Raw genomic sequence first — 8,183 nt, forward strand, 5'->3', positions numbered from 1 at the left:
CTAATATACTATCTATTTGATACGTATACTTGCGTAGTAGAATTTTAACTGACACCTCCACCCTTAGAAAATCTACAAAGGACTGAAAGTCAATGTAATGACCTTCTAAAGAAATGGAAATATACCAAAGATCATCCACAAGAGCAGATCATTGTGATCTTATGCAACGAGTCAAAACCAGAAGAGGGTTGAAAGAAACATGTGAATATTCAGCATTCATCTCACAAATTGAACCTAAAAACTTTGAAAAGGCAGAGAAAGCAGAAAGTTGGATGCTAGCCATGCAAGAATAACTTGAACAGTTTGAGAGAAACAAAGTATGGATATTGGTTTTTAGTCCATTCAATCACCCAATGTTGGCACAAAGTGGGTGTTCAAAAACAAAGTAGATGAGCAAGGTAATGTAATAAGAAACAAAGTTAGGCTAGTGGCTCAAGGATATAACCAAGAAGAAGGCATTGACTATGATAAACATTTGCTTCTATTGCTAAGATAGAAGCCATAAGATTATTGCTTGCATTTACATGTTTCATGAACTTCAAATTATTTCAAATGGATGTGAAAAGTGTATTTTTAAATGGACTTATTCAAGAAGAAGTCTTTGTCAAACAAGCCCTCAAATTTGAGGGCTTTAAAAAACCTGATTATGTTTTCAAACTGCATAAGACTTTATATGGACTAAAACAAGCTCCAAGAGCTTGGTATGAAAGACTCTCAAAATTTTTAGTTGAAAAAGGGTATATTAGAGCAAGTATTAATACAACATTATTTATTAAGAAATGTTTGAATGATTTAATTGTAGTTCAAATTCATGTAGATGATATTGTATTTGGTGCTACTAATAAGGATTTGTGCAAGAACTTTGCTGAAGAAATGCAGGATAAATTCGAAATAAGCATGATGGGTGAACTAAAATTTTTTCTTGGCCTTCAAATCAAGCAAAATTAGGAGGGCATCTTTATCAATTAAAAAAGATACATTCAAGACATGTTGATAAAATTTGATATACTAAAGCTGAAATCAATTAGCACACCAATGAGTCCCTTTACCAAACTTGATATTGATGAGAAAGGAAAAAGTGTTGATCAAAAGCTTTATAGAGGTATGATTGGATATTTGCTTTATTTAGCTGCTAGTAGACTTGATATTCAATTTAGTGTATGCTTGTATGCAGAGTTTTAATCTCAAACCAAAGAGTCACACTTAACTACTATAAAAAGAATCATTAGGTACCTTTTAGGCACACAAGATTTAAGATTATGGTATCTTAGAGAAACATCCTTTAATCTCATTAGATATTTAGATGCAGATTTTTCTCGAAGCAAAATAGATAAAAAGAGCACTAGTGGTACATGTGAGCTTTTAGGAGATATGTTTATGTCCTAGTTAAGTAAGAAACAAAACTCTGTTGCACTTTCCATAGCTAAAGTTGAATATATTTCCCTAGGTAGTTGCTGTGCTAAGATTTTACGGATTAAACAACAATTAAAAGACTTTGGAGTGACCATGCATAATGTACCAATATTTTGTGATAACACAAGTGTAATCAATATCTCAAAAAATCCAATCCAGCACTCAAGAACAAAGCACATTGAGATTAGACATCATTTTGTTAAAGACCATGTGCTTAAGGGAGACATTAAGATTGAGTTTGTCAACACCTTGCATTAATTAGCTGATATATTTACCCAAACCTTAAATGAGGAAAGATTTTGTGAAATTAGGAGAAATCTAGGAATGGCTAGTATACAAGAGCTTTAAGTAAATTTTTTAGCATTTCTCTTAGAAGATAGTGTATACTTAGTTGGTTAAGAGCATCACTTAACCAACTAAAGGCATTCTATTTCTTTTAACGAAAAACCTAGTCAAGTAAGGGTAAAACTTGGTCAATTAAGAAACTAAAATAAAAATGATAAAATTTAAAGAACATAGAAGTAGTTTATTCGGTGAAGAAGAAAAAGAAAAACCGCTTAACTGGAAAACAAAATGGGAGGTAAATTTTTGAATTTTGAAAAAAGAAATAACTGACCACATTTAAGGGGGAGATTGACGTTTGTCTTTTAATAACCTTGCTTAACTCCTTATATTCTTTTTACACTTTCTCTCCCATCTAAAACCATTCCTCTAAAAAAAACCCAAAACCCTTCTTTTCTAACTTTCCAAACCTTAAGTTTGAAACTGCCCAAAACCGATGGCCAAATCTTCCCTATCTAGAGATATTTGGAAAAACAAGAAAGGAAAAAGACCCATGGAAGACAATCCACCATTCGAAATTCAAAAGAAGAGGAAGAAGGATGAGTTAGCTTCAATGGCTAAGAAAACAAGGAAAAAGCAGAAGGAGAAAGAACAGAAATCAAAGAAAAAGAAGGAAAAAGGGAAATTCATCGAAAAAGGTAATCCTCCATCCTTGAAATTTAGAAATAAAACTCATGAGGATAGATTTAGGAAAATAGAGAATGCCCTCATCTCTTGTGGGAAATATATTGACTAGGATAGCTTTAATGAAGTTTTAAAAATTAAAGAGGGTTTATCGGATTACTTTGAAGAAATAAAATTGATGAAATTGAGTGTTTTTAAGAACAAAACCTATGGTGCCAGCCTTGTGAAAGAATTCTATGCTAGTATTGCAGTGGATGAAAGTGAACTTGATGACCCTGAAGATTTTATGGATGATGGTCTAAATGTGTTTCTAAATGGAAAGGAGTTTGTGGCCATTGCCACTAATTTGGGAAATTTGCTCAAAATTGAGTGTAATAAGGGAGAGTATGAAATCCCTGAGGATTATGATTCCTCATCTCTGTGGGAAATAATCACAAGGAAAAAGGAAAGATACTCCTCTAAAAGCTATGCAAGTTTTATCAAAAGTCTACAAACTAGGATCTTGCATTACTTTATAACTTCAACAATTCATGGCAGAGGTGGCAGCTTCAGCTACGTGAGTCTTCAAGATATGTGGTTAATGGAGCGTGCTTTTAATGCTACTCCCCTCAATTTAAGAAGATTCATGATAAAAAGAATGAGAGCAACCTATCAAATTGGAAAGGTTAATCCACCTTATGGAAACATAATCACTTTTCTAGTAAAGCAAAAAAGGGATCTGGAGTTCCAGGTATGAAATGGATCAAGTTAAGAGTAGGGATCAAGCTACCTATCTAGGAAGCTTGCCAAAAATGGGGTACAAGCTGAAAGGAGAAAAGTTTATCAAGACCCCCAAAGATTCTCCAAGGGATGAGCATTCCACCCCTGTTCAAACAAAGGCAACTCCATCTTAGGTTTCAAATGAAATGATTCTGAATTTATTGATGAGAATTGATGGGAAGCTTACTGATCAGTCTGCAAGAATCCAAAAAATTGAAGAAAATTTGCAAGAAATGAGAAATTTGATGAAAGCAAGAAAAAACCATCTTCTGGTCCTACAACTGAAGGTAGATCAGCAGCACCAAGTTCAACATCGGCAAGACAAGCTGTTGAAAATCCTACATTTCAAGCTAAAGGTGATGAACCAAAATTTGGTCCAGTAAGGAAACTACCCACCCCTAAACCTAAAATTGAGAAAAAAGACAGTGCTAACACAAAAGTGATAGGATCTTTCAATGACAACTCTCCACAGCATGGTGAACCACAAGCAGACAAACCATCTCTAACAAATTTTGAGGTAGTTCTAATTATGGATGTCTTTCATTAGAAGGTAAGAGAAATCAACATCTGCAAGAGTATCCCTTGAATCATGTCACACTATAGGAAAAAGTGGACCTAGTGATAAAGAAAAAGGGAAAGCAACTGCATCTACACAAGATAAACCCAAACCTACTAAAAAAGGTAGAAAGACTATGACAACAAAAACCAAGTTCCTCAAGAGAGGAATGTCTTCCAGACTGGTTGACAAAGCTAAACCTTCAGCCAAATCCTCGATTCAGGAACTTTTCGAAGTTTTAGACACATTTTCTTCTGATTCCCCATCACAACAATCCTCACCTGTGCCATCTCTTGAACCCCTTAATGTTTATTTTAGAACAGATGAATCAACCCCATCAGGCTTTTCTTAGATCTGTCCCTATTTATTGATGACAAAAAGAGGGATATAGGTTAGGGTAGAAGTAATTTAAGGAGGGAAGGTAGAAGTAATTTAAGGGTAATTTAGGAATCTAACTTTGATGATGCTAGGTTGCTTATGACAACATATTATTTTAATTGCTGATGGATTGTTGATGATATCTGAATGTTAAAAACTTATTTTTGTTATGCCTTTGTGTTTAATGGATTTTTGGAATGGATATGGATTGTTGATAATATGCTGGTGACAATTAGTTACAATGTGGATGATATTCTATCACCTGTTATTGATGTCCTGTAAGCTTCCATGAAAATACTTTGTTAAAATGTCAGAATCTATGCCTGCTACTTTCTCTAAGAGATATATAAAAACTTGTTGATCTGTTAGGTTGGATAGTAAAATAACTTGAAAGGATCATGCATACACTTAAGTGAAACACATACTTAGGGGGAGAAATCTTTATTTTCTGCAGAACAACCAGAACTAATGGACATTGGGCCTTTAATCAAGGAATGTTTTGTCATCATCAAAAAAAAAAAAGAAATTGTTGGCTCCATTAGTTTTTTATGATAATAGAACATTTCTATTTATTTATGTCTATCTCTTCTACTTGAGTGTGCAGGAAAAAATGTATGTTAAATAATATATTAATCATTCAAAAGTAAATATATAAACTCATAAGAATGAGGAGCTACAATTAAGCAATAAAACAAAAGCCTCTTAGTCGGATAACTAAGGTAGTTAGTAAACTAAAATTCAAAAATGAAGTTGGCCGGTCCAGAAACAAAAAAGACTTAGTTGACCAAGAAGAATGGTTCGTTAACTAAGTGCTCACTACTAGAAACTTCAATAAGAAAATAGAAAAATATTAATCGACCAAGAAGCATGGTTAGTCAACTAAGTGTTCACTACCAGAAACTAGAAGTAGAAGACAAAAAAGACTTAGTCGACCAAAAAGTATGTTAGTCAACTAAGAGCACTCTGTTTGAAAATTTGAATTTGAATTCTAGTAGACACTCTAATAGCTAGAACTGTCTCCCAACTATTTCCAACGGTCAGTAACTATCAAACATCCTTCAAAGTTGGTTTTTCAAGTATATAAGGCACTCTCAATGGCTAAGAAACATAAGAGATGCTTCCAAGATCAAAAAGAGCTCTAAAATAATAAAAAATCTCTCCATACTTCTTGCACTTCACTCCAATCCTTGTAATAGAGTTAAACACTTCGTCTTGTACCATTTAGATCAGGTTAGTGATCATAGGTACTTCTTTATTTTTGTTCTCCTTGATTACTTAGACTATGCGAGTCACTCTAAGGGGATTGATCAAGCTTGGGTTAGCTTGATTGAGTGTATAGGTTCTAACTTAGCCTAGGAAAAGTTAGTTTTGGGTTTTGGTTGATCTCAAGAAAAATATTGTTAAAGGTTGTGGCAAAGCTTGTGAAAAATCATTGTAAAAACGTAGTGGGTGCTTGGGAGTTCCACCATTTATATTGATTTGATTTGGAAAATCCTTGGTTGGAAGATCAAGGTAGTGGATGTAGGTCTTTGACCGAACCACTATAAATCTTTGTGTATTGTCTGTCCTATTTTATTTTTCATTTCATGCTTTGTTAAATCATTTCTTCATCTTGCATTTAACTTCTCATCATTGAGCTTTAACTTGCCCCCAATTAGAAGTCAATCTAAGAGAGAGCCAAAAAGTGTTATTCACCCCCCTTCTAGCACATTTATTTGGAACCAACAATCATATAATGACATCATAGAACATATTTCACATTTCAAAACCTAAGGCATGCTGCTATGTAGTCATCATATCATATCATAGAGCAATCTACCCTTGAACATCAGCAAATCACGCATGGTGGCCAGTCAGCAAAGAAACAAATCACTCTCAATGCCAAAGCAATTGGTAAAGTATCAAAGTTATCATCCAAAGTAATCTCTCCACGAATGACCTCACAATCCTCATCTGAATATCCCAATGGATAGCATCAGCCAGAGTATTCTCCACAAGTTGCATCACAATCATCATTCGAAGTAATCTCCCAACGGATGGCATCATACACAACAGGCAAGAATCATAGGCAAGATTTCAACCACTGCCCTTGTTTACCAGCGTCCCTAAGGCATAGACATAGTCATCATCACACAACAGGAAAGAATCATAAGAGGGACAAAACCACCATCCCTGCTTACCATCATCCCTACCTTCAGAACATACATAGTCACAAGGATATGGACACACTCAACCTCATAATCAACATATTAACATTGTCCAAAATTCTTCCATGGACAGAACATGCATAATCAACATCATAACATCATCCAGAGCCATCCATGGATGAAACATATTACTCCACATAACACATTAATCATCATGTGTGTTACAATACAGAGTCAATCATTCATCATCATGCCTCAATTCTCATATTCAGAAAATAGTTATGAACATACTAATTGCTTAGCCTAGGAATATTCTTCTAGGCATATCATGTAAGTCTCATAACATTCACTGGTTGAAACATAACATTTCTAAACATGTTGACCATATAGACATTCAACATAGTGTCAACATTTCCATTGCATTAACTCATATTCACATCAACATCATTGGCGGTGTATCACATCATTCTCACATATTTTTTAGTCTAGGAATTATACCTCTAGACATGCTTATAGTTCATACATAACCTATATTATGCATTATCATTATTAAAGCATATATGCACCTTAGTCATTTTTCTCCTATGCATAAAAGTTTCCCCACACACCATGACAATTCAAGGGTTTTTTGTCAACAATGGTACTTGCAACTCACTTATGCCTTACCTTCAGTTCATGCAACTTGTACTTGAGCATGATTCTCATTCTCATAATCATCTAGCATCAGCAATACATGAGGATCATTATTTATGCCATAACTTTTCATTTTATAGCCAAATCTTGGCTTTTAGATTATTTCCAACTTTTCCCAAAATAACCAAATCATTAGCATATCAATAAATAAGCATAATCATTCAACAATGAGCTAATACATACATCAAAAGCGGAATTATGTTATTGTTTACCCTAAATATTCAACCAAATCAAGAGAGTAATTTTTTCACCAAAGCTGCATCAATTTGAATCTAAGTTATCAACCGTTCAAAATTGAAAATCAAGCAGTCAAAGTGCTCAATCTTACCTTTAGAAGCATTCCCTTGCTCCATATTTACTCTAAATAACTCCCAATGCTTCAAAAATTCATTTTTGGAAGCTAAGGTTTAGTTTTAAAGAGAGAAAGTAAAAATCCTCAAACAAGATTTTAAGAGCTAAAATCTCATTCCTTTAGCCCTCAAAATCCATGATTTATCATTGGGATTGAGTGGGTTTGAAAGGTGTGAAAGTTAAAAGGAAATAAGGAGAAAATTAAGGAAAATCAGGTTTAAAGCCTTTTAAGCTCGAATTGGATTGCAGCCCAAGATCGACTATAGAAGCTTGGTACTCAATCCTGGACCAAATTGTTTACCCTTGCTCCCCTTTCTTGCCCTAAGATCAACTACAAAGGGTCTGTACTCAATCTTGGGCCAGTGCACTTTCCTCTCCAGCCTTGTACTTCGCAAATTCAATCCCTTGTGCACTATGATAGACTTTTGAGGTCTAAATTCATCAAAATTGGTTCTTTGGAGGTCTAAACTCATTCTAAATCTTCCCACAACCTCCAATCACTCATATTTCACTTAAATGAACACACAAGTCCATCATATGCACCAATCTCTCATTCATGCTCTATGTCACATAGTATATCAATTAACATAGATTAATTTACATACATATCATACTCAATTTAGTGTCCAATATATGCACTATATCATTCATGTGCCAAGCGTATGCACAACATCATTTTAGCTCTTACATACTCGTACATTTTATGACCATCTCTCTAAAGACATATGCATTCCTTGAATTCATAAACATACACATCAACCCATAAGCTATTCCAACATTGTACATGGTTAACATTAACAAAAGATTAGGGGTTTTACAATAAGTGAGGGATCGATCAGCTAGTTGTAAAGTCACCAAAGTAGGCTTAATTTCTCACAAACCAAGTTGCCGATAAATTGACAATGGCATCAAATTATACT

Source organism: Theobroma umbraticum, unplaced genomic scaffold, assembly GCF_002168275.2.
Source record: "Theobroma umbraticum cultivar Fairchild unplaced genomic scaffold, ASM216827v3 scaffold_4.1, whole genome shotgun sequence".
Lineage (NCBI taxonomy): Eukaryota > Viridiplantae > Streptophyta > Magnoliopsida > Malvales > Malvaceae > Theobroma > Theobroma umbraticum.